The 14154-nt window shown below is 39.6% G+C and overlaps 1 long non-coding RNA gene across 1 annotated transcript; it reads right to left on the bottom strand.

Annotated features, from left to right (window-relative positions):
• Window positions 1-6525: 6525 nt before the first annotated feature.
• On the bottom strand, window positions 6526-11243 carry LOC139182604 (uncharacterized). The gene is made up of 2 exons (XR_011566107.1): window positions 10140-11243; window positions 6526-10075 (listed from the first exon to the last, which is right to left on the bottom strand). It is a non-coding gene; the product is annotated as an uncharacterized lncRNA (long non-coding RNA).
• Window positions 11244-14154: the final 2911 nt, after the last annotated feature.

Raw genomic sequence — 14154 nt, 5'->3', positions numbered from 1 at the left:
CTTGCTTTTCTATGCATAATCTTTTTTTCTCCCACCAGCCCTTGCCATCATGTGTTCCAAAAATACTACTAATAAACAAAACTTAGGTTATGTCTTCCATTTTTCAAACAGTAAAACAAATCATATGTTCCCACTGGAATAAATGTTTCATTTGTAAATGCAGTTTTTTCCTTGCTATGCATTTTTGTGAAATAACATAATTTGTGTGAAGTTAAAATATAATCATTCTGAAATGAATCAGCAATGTAAAATGAAGAAATCAGATTGTAAAATCAAATGAGGTAAGGCTTAGAAGATGGGAAGAGGATAGTTAAGCATTCATATGTGGATTTTTAATTTCGTTCTTTGGAAAGGAATTCTCAGTGAAAAGAAGATCTTCCTATCAATCATAAAATTTGGTATTTTAGAACTCAGTAATTAAGCCAGACCAGCAAACTTCTTAGAACGTGGGGCCACAGATCGACCCAGGTGAAGTACATGTGTTAGGTATTGGTCCCCTTTAGATTGAGAGAGTAAGGAAGAGTTTTGACATCACAGGCTATTTTGACTTAAAGCATGAACTTGAAAGTAGTTTCATTTTTTAGACTTTATTCATTCCCTTGCAGCCTCTCCCTCTCACTGGCAAAATTTACTTCCTTGCTTGCTCATTCTTTTACTATGCATCAAAGAGGTATTGTGTACCCAAAGTTGTTAAGCTACTTGGAAGAAAGGTACTTACAAGAACAGGGTAATTATTAGTCATAATAAACTGTCTTTGTAGAGATACATGGGTAACTCCCTTACATATTAGTAGCGGTGAGCAGCTAGATAGCTTCCCAACAAGCTGGTTAGATTTGTTCTAAATTAAGGACTTCTGCTTCATAGTCTAGGTCTAATGTCTTATAGGAACCTAACAGAGTCATTGTTTTGAAGATAGGATAACAAAATTTAGGACAGATCAAACAATGTGTGTCCACGGATCTCTAAGATATGAATCAACAAAGCAAAATAATCATGAAATTTGTAGGGTTTTTTTGGTAGAATGTAGCAATTCAATTCAGTGTGTATGAGAGGCAAACAAAAGAACTCGTTGGCAGGGGTTTGCTGCTGCTAAGTCGCTTCAGTCGTGTCCGACTCTGCGACCCCATAGACAGCAGCCCACCAGGCTCCCCCGTCCCTGGGATTCTCCAGGCAAGAACACTGGAGTGGGTTGTCATTTCCTTCTCTAATGCATGAAAGTGAAATGTGAAAGTGAAGTCGCTCAGTCGTGTCCGACTTTTAGCAACCCCATGGACTGCAGCCTACCAGGCTCCTCCGTCCATGGGATTTTCCAGGCAAGAGTACCGGAGTGGGGTACCATTGCCTTCTCCTAGGCCTAATCAAATACACTATAGAGTTGCTAGATTAGTTGTCTAAATAGCAACACTTATTTTTCAAAAATAGTTACTAACAGCAAATAAGGACATGGTCTCTTGATTTTAGAAATTGTTACTTTGAAAAACTTACTGTGCTGCTTAGTCCCTTCAGTCTCTCCAACTCTGTGTGACACTGTAGACTGCAGCCCACCAGGCTCCTCTGTCCCTGGGATTCTCTAGCCAAGATTACTGGAGTGGGATGCCATTCCCTCTCCAGGGTATCTTCCCAACCCAGGGATCACACTCAGGTCTCCTGCATTTCAGGCAGATTCTTTACCACTGAGCCACCAGGGAAGCCTGAAAAATTTGCTATGCTATGCTATGCCAAGTCGCTTCAGTCTTCTCCGACTCTGTGCGACCCCATAGACGGCAGCCCACCAGGCTCCGTCGTCCCTGGGATTCTCCAGGCAAGAATACTGGAGTGGGTTGCCATTTCCTTCTCCAGTGCATGAAAGAGAAAAGTGAAAGTGAAGTCGCTCAGTCGTGTCCAACTCTTAGCGACACCATGGACTGCAGCCTACCGGGCTCCTCCGTCCATGGGATTTTCCAGGCAAGAGTACTGGAGTGGGGTGCCATTGCCTTCTCCAGAAAAACTTGCTAATTGGTCTTATTCTCATTTTGCTTCGGAATAATGAAAAATGGTCCAGAATTCATTTTGGATTATTATTTGTTAATCATTCATGTTATCTCAACTCTCATTTTGTGACAAGTCAGTCCTAGAAGTAGACAAATGTGTTAAAGGATTATAAAATTCCAACAATCTATTTAAAGTAGAATATGTGCATAAGTACAGCCATTAAAATTATTTTTAAAGAATCCATTAGAGAGCATTGTATACTACAAAGAAATGGTAACAAAAACATGAAAATTTATCGTTCATAGGGCACTTGTATATTGTGTGTGCTTTCACAGAAATGAGGGTAAAGGAAATAGAATGGTTTCACTGGTTCTCTCTGGGTTGTATGCTTACAGATGAATTTTCTGCAACAGACAAGTATTCCCACAAAGCATTTTTATTCAGAGTTCTAGTTTGTAGTGACAAGGCAAAATGCTTGTATTTTATCTTTAAAAATATGATGCAAACAGTATGATCTACACCTTGTCAAAACCCAGGAACCATCTCATTTCAACAGTTGGTGTCTGTTATGTCCATAAGTATGTCCGTTATCTTTTGGTTCACCTCCCCTTGATGAAGGGGAGGTTCACCTCCTCTTCATGACCATTGCCACTATTTTAGCTTAGACCTGGCATAGAGTAGCCTGTCACCCTAAATATTCGTCAAATAAATGAGTGTATATATAAAACTGTGTAGTGATGTAGCTTACTCTGGCTTTAATCTTGCCCCTTCTAATCCATCTGTCATCCTTCAAAGTGATTTTCCTAAAATGTGAATCTGATCTTACTTGAAATGCTTTAAAGAAATCCATGCTCCTAGAGTGGCATAAAGGAAGGAACTCTGTGATTTGGTGGCTCCTCCCTTTTTCCCAAAGATTCAGTTGCTTTTCCTTTTGCTTTCACCCATATTGCTGCTTTCAGTTCTCCAAACTTAACTTGTTCTGTCAGACCTTTCTCTTGTATCATCCTTTCATGGAATATTCCTACTCTACCCCCTTGTGAATGCATCCTTCAGTTCAAGTGTTCTTTTCTCTCTGATGTTTTTTCTGGTGCTCTCCAAGAAGTCTGTTGTTACAATTCCATGTACCCTTTACCCAGTTCTATTAATATCATAGCAGTTTGTTATAATTATTTAGAATCTCCTAACCTTGCTAGAATGTGAGCCCTTGAAGGGCAGTATTTAACTTGCATTGTCTCAGACAAATACATAGTCCCTGCATTAATTCCCAGGGCATAGTAAGTGCTCAAGTAAATGTTTTAATTAATTAGGTCTCTTCTCTCTTTGTTGTAAGTATGAAACTGCAAAACAGCTCCTGAACTTTAATTGTGAAGAGAAGTAAAGAGGGTTAGAGATGAATTTTTGTAGTTAAAAGCTAGGAAAATGGTAATGGTTGTGCCCAAGAGCAAAGCCACTATTTGGGGGTGGAGGTGTATGAATAATTGAACATCAATTCTATCTTTGAAAGATTAACAATCCCAAGTGAAGGGTGTCCTAGTACTCTTTGTCCATTGCAGATAAAAGCCTCCTCAAAAAAAAGTGTTCAATTGTGTTGATCAAATTGAAAATTCCTGTCCAACCTCTGGCATTTGGTTATAAATTCTTATTTTTCAGGTTAAAGCTGCCTTTCTATAGCATAATAATAATAAAAAGACAACTGTACAGGTACTTTTGCTTAATTACATTAGAAAAAAGAACCTTTCCATTGCAAACTTTTCTAAACTGATCAACAACCCTATTAACAGGATAGAATTTCAGGACTAGACTCTGGTATCTCATTTCAAAAGAATAGGTGTGGTCCCACAAATAATGAATGGAGATCATAAATGCTTACCAATATGCAGCAACAGTCGTAGGGACTAAACATCCCAAAAGGGCTTTGATAAAAAAGTACATGTTTAAAAACAAAAACAAAAAGTACATGTTTATCTCTGCACAGAAAGATACTTAGTCTGAATTCTTAATAGTTTACAATCAACATGATATTGTTGATACTCATTTTTATAAAGTTGAATCCAGTAATGTGTTGACAGTCCCTTCCACAACACAAGCAATTTTACAATATTCAGGCAGGTTTGGCACTGTTAAAAATCAATTCTAAGATTTGTAACATTTTTATAAGTTATACAGATACAGATCCTGAGAAATTTTTTTCCTTCTTTGCCTAAGTGTTAGGTGAAAATTCTACGTAAAAAACTGGTAGAAATATCATCACATTTAATTCAAGGCAGACTTAAGGTTGGTCATCCATTTCTAACAACTTAATTGATCTTTCATTGAAGACAAATTCTTAAGCCCATGGTCATACTCATGGCTACCAAGCCTTTAAAAAAAAAACACTTAAAAAAATTAGCGTCTCTACTACAGGCATGTTAAAATGTTGCATGTCAGTAGTTCCCAAGCTAGTTTGACTACTATAATTATCTGGGAAGCTTACTAACTATACATTCCAGGACTCCACCCCAGTTCCCCCAAACAGGTTGTTATGTATCATTCATAATTTTCTTAGAATGTAGCGATTCCATAAGAACACAATTGCTGAACTTCTTAGTGTGACCCAGGAATCTGCATTTTGCAGAAACTTCTCATGCTCAGGTACTTTGCATGCAGGTGCTACTTTGATAAACACTTACATGGAATGAAGCATTTCACTAAAATGTTTCTATAAAACTACAGTGCCAACAGTTGTTCCCCATCCCCTATTTCTTGTTTGGAGAGCTTTATTGTACCTCCAACCTAAGAAGCTTGAAGGTACTATTGGCATGAACCATTTAGTTTCTTCTTGGAGATTTCTTCAGAATAGTGACATAATTTGTTTCCTAAAAAAATCATAATGCTCTGATGGACTTTTTTCTGTAGTAGATAAGGGTCAAGTCTTGTTAGCCTGGGAATCAGTCTGTCTTTTTAGGAGTGCTTAGGTTTTTTGTGAAAAATACCTTATTTCTATACCCTTTTAATATATAGGAGCATTTTAAATGGGGAGGAGCTATCGGCTGTTATTTTAAACATAGTGACATTTCATCCTACTACTTTTACTGAGATATTTAGACAGTGATCTTTCAACCACAGTTACTGTTTTCTCTTAAAGGTAAAAGCAGGAACTTTAAATCCCAGAAGTGCAACTCAAGAGCAGAAAGAAGCATCCTTTCATTTAATATTAGTAACTTAAGAGTAGTAGGTTTTAAGAACTTCAGATTTCATGAGCTAGGACTTAAGGACCCACTTCAACATAAAAAATCCAGCCCCAGTACCAGTAAATATTCTCATCATGTAATTCCACATGTATCATGTTCACCAGGCAACTTTATGGACACTATTAGACTTCCTGTATAATAACCTCCTTGAAGGAAATTACTGGCTAAAGAGATAATAATGTGTCTTTTCTTCATAAACTGATAAATGACCTTTTTTTCAAATACACCTGCTCCTTGGTTACTCTGTCTTTCAAGAGATACCAGTTTGCTTATTAACAAAAACAGGTTTTCTGATCTTATATTTAGATTGTTAAATTAGTATTCTTTTGACTTAAATAAATGCCAAGTACAAAGAACTACAAATGACTTCAGCAAATCCATAATACAGCATGTGGAGATATATATATATAAATATAGTAGATAGTATACCAAGAATTTATGTTTCCATCAAGCTGGTAATAAATGTTGTGTGTGGGTGGGTGGGTGTGTGTGAGGGAGAGAGGAAGGTTGTTTCTGAGAATGCTGACATAGTTTGACATAGTTTTTAGTCTTGATATGGTCACCATATTGTCCAGAGGATTAATCTGGAATAGGATATGTAGAATTTAACTTACGCTGGATCAGAATTAAGCTCAAGGAGGTCTTTGCCTGCTGATTGTGCCAAGCTAATTGTCTTGGCAGCGTTTCAGTGGATAGTGGGTAGGGACAGTGGGAGTTGCATTCATAGGCATCACTGTTCAGATGATGAGGCATTTGGCTATCTGAAGAGTCACAGTTGGAGAAGGCAATGGCACCCCACTCCAGTACTCTTGCCTGGAAAACCCCATGGACGGAGGAGCCTGGTGGGCTGCAGTCCGTCGGGTCGCTAAGAGTCAGACACGACTGAGCGACTTCACTTTCACTTTTCACTTTCATGCATTGGAGAAGGAAATGGCAACCCACTCCAGTGTTCTTGCCTGGAGAATCCCAGGGACAGGGGAGCCTGGTGGGAGGGCTTCGTGGGGTCACACAGAGTTGGACACGACTGAAGCGACTTAGCAGCAGCAGCAGCAAAGAGTCATAGTTACTCCTTGTCTTACCCTCACTTCACTTATTTCTTTTTGATTTTTAATTAACTTTTATTGGAGTATAGTTGATTAGCAACGTATTAGTTTCAGGTGTACTACAAAGTGAATCAGTTGTACATACACATATATCAATCTTTTTAAAATTCTTTGCACATATAGGTCATTACAGAGTGTTGAATAGAATTCCCTGGTCTTTATTATCTATTTTATATACAATAGTGTGTATATCTCACTTAATTGAATTTTTTTACTTCCCCCCCCCCCCCAAATTAAAGCACAGATTTGCCTCAAATGGGAAACCTAAGTTGTCATGTCATTAATTATGGGATTCTTCAACTTGAAAAGCATGACGACATAAATGCATTTAGAATGTATGGATAAGATAATTTGTAGGGTGAGAAGGAAAGAAAATTTTTTTCAGATGAGTGTATTCCAACACATCCTGCCTAATAAATTCAAGTCTGAAGGGACAAATGAGGTGTGGAATTGAGTCCTTCCAACATTCCACTATGTTGAGCATTCTTCCTGTTCAAAGAGGCAGTGAGGGATAATTTGTGAGTTGCTGCAGTTAAAAAGAATGTGCCATACAAGCACCAAGGGCAGAGAGAAGGATGGAGTTACTGGTCGTAAGAAGAGAGCTGAGTTTACAAAAGTGCCAAATACATGAACAAGAACACACCATTAAATTCCTCTCAGACATTGTATATGAGAATAGGTACATCTGTGGGCTATCACAATGGTCAGTCTTACTCCATGCAGCATAAGCATAGCAGATGTTAGCAGAGATCGATAGAATTCAGATTAGCCTAAAAGCCTCCAATATACAGTGTTACCTCTCCCTCCCTCTTTATGCACGCATTAGTTTGCCGAACAAGTGACTGACTTCTGTTTAAACAGCCTCAGTGATACTGGGCATCTCTGTGGTCAGCTCTTTTCCTCTGCACCTCTGGAACTGAATACATTATTCCAAATGGGTTCTGTCCCACAAAACATGAAGAGTAAAATGAGGAACTGGATAGGTAGGTGGCAAACAGCAAAAGTTATTTGGGCATGTAACTTGTAAGTAGACTAACCAAGTAAGCAAGAACTATTGGAAAAATTTAACCTTAATTTTTTTTAATGTTATTTTTAAATCTTTGGGAATATTCAAAAATAACTTACTAGAATCACAGCAAGTTTCAGAAGTTATTTGAGATAAAAGATGTTACATGTAAAACTAAAATTATATACCTAGTATATAATTATACACATTACAGTAAACTTAAATCTCAGTTTGAGTTATTTCTTCATAATCACTGAGTTTCTTTTTCCCTAAGGTAAAGTGTATGTTTTAATACATGCTTTATTAATTGACCAAACAAGCACTTGGTGATATTTTCAGGTGCCAGAAAGCATTATGATGAAGACCATGTTGAAATAAATATTCAGCCAGCACTTGTAAGTTACTGTGACCATACATGCTTGCATGAAGTTGAGGTTTAACTACCCTTTATCCCATTAAGGACTAGAATAAGACTAGGCAAACTATAGCCAGCCCTGCCTGTGTCTTTATAGCTGAGGAGTTAAGAACGTTGTTTATATTTTTGAAGTGTTATTGTGGGGGTACAGGCACCCTATTTGAGACTGTGGTTTGAAAAGCCTAAAATATTTCCTTTGTGACCCCCCTATTCAGAAGAAAAAAAAAAAGATTGTGGATTCCTGAACTAGAGCAGTTAAAGTATTCTGAACTTAAGACTTCTGAAAACAAATAATGTTCAAATGGTAACTGGTAAGCCAGAGAGCCTGCTGGTCATCAAGGGATCAGTTGGTACACAGAAAAGGAAGCCAGGTTAGCCAGGAGGTCAGACTACACATACCAATAAATGGCTAAGGAATAGGCAAATAATTATACACCCTGTGTCTGAGCCAGTAGATGGAATAATATGCTGTGATTAAAATGAATTTATAATAACATGTAAAAAATGTTCTTAATATATTTAAACTATTAGTATAATGCTTTATACCCTATATCTTAGTGACATACAGGAAGAAAATACAGGCAGTATGCACATACAGTGCGTACTTCTTTTGTGGGGGTAGGGTTTTACTTAGTCCTCTGCTGAGTGCTGCATAGTTGGTCATACAGCAACACTCTCTGAAGTATCATGTTGTTGTTTAGTCACTCAGTCGTGTCTGACTCTGTTCCAGCCCTGTGGACTGTAGCACACCGGACTCCTCTGTCCATGTTATTTCCCAGGGAAGAACACTGGAGTGGGTTGCCATTTCTTTCTCCAGGGGATCTTCCCGCCCCAGGGATCGGACCTGCATCTCCTTCATTGCAGGCAGAGTCTTTACCGCTGAGCCGCCAGGGAAGTATAGTGTTGGCTGTACCTGTATTTTAAAGAGAAACAAGCTAACACGTTAAGGAAATTGTGAGTCAGGGCCTGAATCATGCTCAGTATTCAAAAATAATTAATTAATGGGGTAGGTGACATTAATAAATGGAAAACAATTATTTGTCTCCTCACTAGGAAAGTAACCTTCAAATATGGCACTAACCAAGTAAAAGTTTTAGTGCTGTGGAACCACAGATGACCATGAATACTTGATTACTTGACAGACTACTAATAAAGTTAATTGAAGTTTAATAAGCATTGTCAAGATTTTCTTTTGAAATGATGGACTCTTCAGTAAGGTGTTGGCATTTTATAAAGCAATTAACAAAGCTGTATTGAACCTAAAAATCGGTCACGAATTCAGTACATCCTATGTGTAGTTGCCTTCCTTGGGCAGCCATTGGCATATTAAAATTTAAAACAGAACTGTGCACTTAATCACATTCACCAATAAGAGAATTTAATTTACTTCATGAGGCATTAATACGTAATACGTACTCTACTGACAGTTTCACAGGGGGGACTGAGTAAGTTTAAACTGCAAAAATTACCCTATAAGATTTTCTTCTAATTGTGGTAAAATACGTACATGAGGTCTGTTATCTTAAATTTTAAAGCGTGCAGTACCATAGTGTTTCTCCTAAGCTTTTTTTTTTTTTTTTGCTTCTTATTTTCCAGGTGCCCTGTCTTTCTAAAAATGTCTTCCTCTTAAGTCATCTTTCATTTTGCAGAACAATTTAGCACTTGTCAGCAGTATACAAACTTAGCAAGTATATTCTTATACTTGTTGAGGAAGTAGCATTACGATCAGATTGCATGTTCTTCTACCTTGTGGCACTGATCTTGGTGCAAGGTCCCACTGGGTTGAGGACTGGTAGTATCAAGAACGCTGTAGCTGTTTGTCACAGATGGACACGGCTATAAAAGCAGCAGCATCTGTCTGTTATCTTTGAGAAGTGTCTCACTGGTTTTAGCTAACTAATTTTACCAGGTATTTGGCAAGGTGTGACTGCAGTACAGGGCCTTTTATTTCACAACTTGATTCAGGTCCTTGGCCTGCAAAGGCTTGGTCCACTTCAGTGCTTTCTGTCAACCCCAGGCCCTTGGTCGGCAATAAACAAGGTAATAAAGAGTTGTACTTTTTTTTTTTCTTAGAGTTGTACATTTTAATCATAAATAGGTGAAAGAGAGCTTAAACTGGTTTAATAAACTCGTCATACATTATCTCTGGGCCTAAAACATCTTGAATAAATAACAGCATTTGTACAAACTGGTTTTTCTATAAAAAGGCCACATTTCCATCCAGGACATTTTATTTGGCTGTGTTCCTTTCCTCTAATAGGACAGAACTTAAAGAATTCCAAAGCAAATTTGCACTTTCGCATAAATTACTCAGTTTGGTGACTGTCATGCCTCCATAGGTATTTTCTACCTGATTGTATAAAATACGGATAGCTTGAGACTGTGACTGTCATGCCTCCATAGGTATTTTCTACCTGATTGTATAAAATACGGATAGCTTGAGACTAACCAGAGAAATGATCCCAAGCAACCGTGATGTATTTGCTTTTAAGCCAGTAGTTCCGGAGAAAGCAACGGCAACCCATCCCATTGTTCTTGCCTGGAGAATCCCCAGGGATAGGGGAACCTGGTGGGCTGCCATCTATGGGGTCACACAGTCGGACATGACTGAAGCAACCTAGCAGCAGCAGTAGTTCTTAAAATGGGGATTCTGGGTCAACCTATAGCAGAATTAACTATGGTGCCTGTTTTTGACAAACCTACCAAGTTAAATCAGTCCTGTATTTTGAAAAGGTATACTTGAGAAAATTTAGCCTTTTGTGAGGTACTAAATTTCAATGAGGATGTCAGAGAATAATGAAAACACTTTGAAAGATTAGTTGTGGAGACAGGAGAGAAGGATTTTGCCTGGCCGGGTGAGCTTAAATATTGTAACAAGGAAATTAGCAATCTTTAAGAAAATTGATATCTAAAAGGAAGTTACTTGTCTGCACAGTAGGTTCACCATAAACAATCTGATATTGCTAACCTTTGGTAGGCTTTTAAAAAAACTTTGCACAGTTACATTTGTAATCTGTGAACCCAACCATTAACTGGAAAATAGTCAAGTGGAAATCAGGTGCAAAAAGCAAGATCTTTGTACATAGGGAATACAGCTTCAAAACACGTCCAGAGTGTGCATTAAAGTAGTGCGTCACAATCCTTCTTTTTCTTACAGCGTTTCATGAAACCAAATTATTTGGGCTAAGATTGTTTCAGGCTCCCAGAAAATAAGCTTCAATGACCTTTAACATCAGCTTCTTACAGAGATATTCCCTAGATTCCAAATACGCAGATTCCTAACTGATTTTGTGCCATGACCTTTTGATAGCCCCGTGAAGTGAAGTGGTAGTCGCACAGTCGTGTCAGACTCTTGGCGACCCCATGGACTGTAGCCTGCCAGGCTTCTCTGTCCATGGGATTCTCCAGGCAAGAATACTGGAGTGGGTTGCCGTTCCCTTCTCTAGGATCTTCCCAACCCGGGGATTGAATCCTGGTCTCGGCATTGCAGGCAGATTCTTTACTATCTGAGCCACCAGGGAAGCCCCATAAAGCCTAAGAATTCTCAGCATGCTGTAAATGTGCATTACAGAGTGCACACACGACTCTCAGGGCCATCTCCGGACTCGTGGTTAGTAATGAGGCCTTTAGCTACTGTTAGCCCAGCACCCCGTTCTAGCTTAGAACAGCCTCTTCCCTCAACAGTCCTTGGAGAAACCAGCTGACTTCAAAGTGGAGGTGAGAAGCCACAGTGAGGAACTTGAGTTGGAAACGCTAACGGAAGTTAACCCTCTTCAAAGTCGGGCTGATAAAGAGGAAAGAGGTTCTGTCGTCCAGTTTTGGCCTTTTGTGGAAGTAGGCCCTTTCACTCTATATATGATAAACGGGCTTAAGCATACAGTGGACACACCCAAGATCCCCTTTCTCTTCATTCAGAACTCCCTCGCTCCTGGTGGGATGGAACTTGCCCTCGTGAACTCTACCCAGCCGTCCAAACATTGGCTCCCCGTCTGGAAGAGGGAGCTGTGGGTGGCTGCGCAGCAGATGCAGCAAGCTCGCGGCTTGGCCACCGGCCCGAGCGAGTCGGGGCCTGGCGCTCTAGTCCAGGCAGCCGGCTGGCCTGCGCCGAGAAGGGCGTAGCCGAGCGGCTGCGAGCGTCACATGGGCACCGCCCTCGCGGCGGGGGAGGGGGAGGGGTTGGCCCCGGAAAGCGGCTCTTGCGTCTCCAGAGGCCCGCCGCCCCTCGGCCCAGGCTGCCGGCAGCCAGCAGTTCCACGGGAGGAGGAGAGGGCAGGCCGCGCAACTGCTGCCCGGCTGGAGCTGCCGCCCCGCCCGCGTCGTCGCGGAGGAGCCTCAAAAACGCACTTCTTCCGCGGCCGAGCCCACTTCCGCCTGGCGTTTCCTGGGGCCCCAGAGCCCAGAGTTTTAGCCTTTTCGGTGTTCAGTGACCTAGTTGACACACTTTAAGGTCAGCTTCTCATTCCTTTCAAAAAGTATATAATGTATTTTACAACTTCCTGCGGTGCACACTGCTCAAAGTGAACCTGGCCTTAACCACCATCTTCGGAAATACTGGTAGCGATCCGTCTGTCCATTGTCCTACGTGCCGAGTGGCAATGATTGTTCATTATGCTGTGCTAGAGGAGGCCAGAACGGTAATGTCCCTGCCATGGGAAGGATCTGTATTTGAATTCTGAGTCCCCTGTCACCGCTTACCAGCTGTGTCCAAATTTAAAAGATGAATGTCGCGGAGTCATTTGTTGATGGATCAAATGAGGTAAAGCATACAAACCCTTTAGCATACCTAGCATAGAGTTGTATCTAGCATAAAGGCTAAATAAAAATAAGGAAATGTATAAACTATTTATCGAGCATCTCTTTGTTCAAATTATGTCGGTTGTGTTAGGTAAGGCTTCTCCCCGTCCCCATAGGAATGGCCTCCTCCCATCTGAAAGAGCTGGTGTTTCTTAGTATGTTACCAGCTCCCAGGCATCCTTTCAAGCTTCTGGTTCTGAAGAAGTTCCAGTTCGTATTCAACTTGACCATTATTTCAGAGCTTAGTACTGGATGAGTATTTTGTAGGGATGGTAGACAAGCCTAGGTTTGGTATGATTATAGCACCGTTCTGTTTTTATTTCAGAGGAAAAATGTAGTAGTAGACAGGCTTCCTCCCAAGTACATTTTAGGCTGCTAACTGACCCAAACCATAATACTTCCCAACCCGTGCCCCCTACCATTTGGAGTCAGGTGCAGATTGGAGATGGGTGGTGAAAAAAGATCTAAACAAAGATGCTAGATTTTTTTGTTGTTGTTAGTTGCACTAATGACTCTAGCAGTTTTCTGTGCTGCTTGTGATAATTTACAAGGAAATGATAAGAGAACTAAGCATACAAAAATTATTTTCCACCAAAAAATTGACAAACTCCAAACTTGTGACTAACTCATTCATGATCCATTTAATCTTGAGATGTTGAGGAGTAATTAGAACTTTTCTAGGCTGAGTTGTTAACTTGTTTTGATTGATTTCTGCATTCCCAGCAGGACTCTTTAAGTCTTGCCCCTTCAGACACTATTCTCACTGCTGCATAACTAAGACAAGATCTTCAAATATCATAGTTTCTACTGTGGAGTGAAATGATCTTATCTTCACGCTGGTTAAAGAGGTGGAGGTTCCTTATACTTTAGAACATGTTTTATGTAAGTTACACTACAGTTTTGTTTTTTTTTTAATGCTTAATGACATGGAAAGATGAGCATCGTGTTTAATTTGATGAAATCCCATATACAAAGTAATCTCGTTATTGTAAAAAACATTAAATGTTCTGCAATGCAGTTATTCCTCTCAATATGGGGAAATAAAAGTTATTTTGTGAACTGGGGTGGGTTGCTGTGCCCTCCTCCAAGAGATCTTTTCTAACCCAGGAATCGAACCTGCATCTGTTACCTCTACCTGCATTGGCAGGCAGGTTCTTTACCACTGGCACCACCTGGAAAGCCCATAAAGATAAATAATGTCAGTTTGATAAATCAAGAAATAGAAACATAAACATTATTTAGGAATCTGGAGTTACCTCTCAAAGATGTTGTCTCTTGAGGTTAAGAATGGGGTGTTTTTCCTTTTAATTTTAAGCTCTTGGATGTAAGGTGGGGTATTTGTTTTCTTTAAAAAAAAAATGCATGATTTACTTTGCTAAAATAAATATTAAACAATATCTCTGTTTAATTTTTAAAAATTTATTTTCATCCAGATTACCCTACCCTTTTCTAGGTTACTCTTCACCACTCAGCTCTCAGAGCAAAGAGAAATTTGAAAACCCAGCTGAAAGGCACTTTGAATAACAATGAGTATCAGGTAGAGACAAATTATAAATTGCTGAATATAAAGCATGAGGGGTTTTCCTTTCTTTTAATTGCGGGGCTAGAAATAAAGCTGTTTAATTGTCCTAAACT

The sequence above is a fragment of the Bos indicus genome, chromosome 4, assembly GCF_029378745.1.
Source record: "Bos indicus isolate NIAB-ARS_2022 breed Sahiwal x Tharparkar chromosome 4, NIAB-ARS_B.indTharparkar_mat_pri_1.0, whole genome shotgun sequence".
Taxonomy (NCBI): Eukaryota; Metazoa; Chordata; class Mammalia; order Artiodactyla; family Bovidae; genus Bos; species Bos indicus.
Note: the sequence above shows the minus strand (reverse complement) of the source record. Positions and strands in the feature narration are given on the sequence as shown.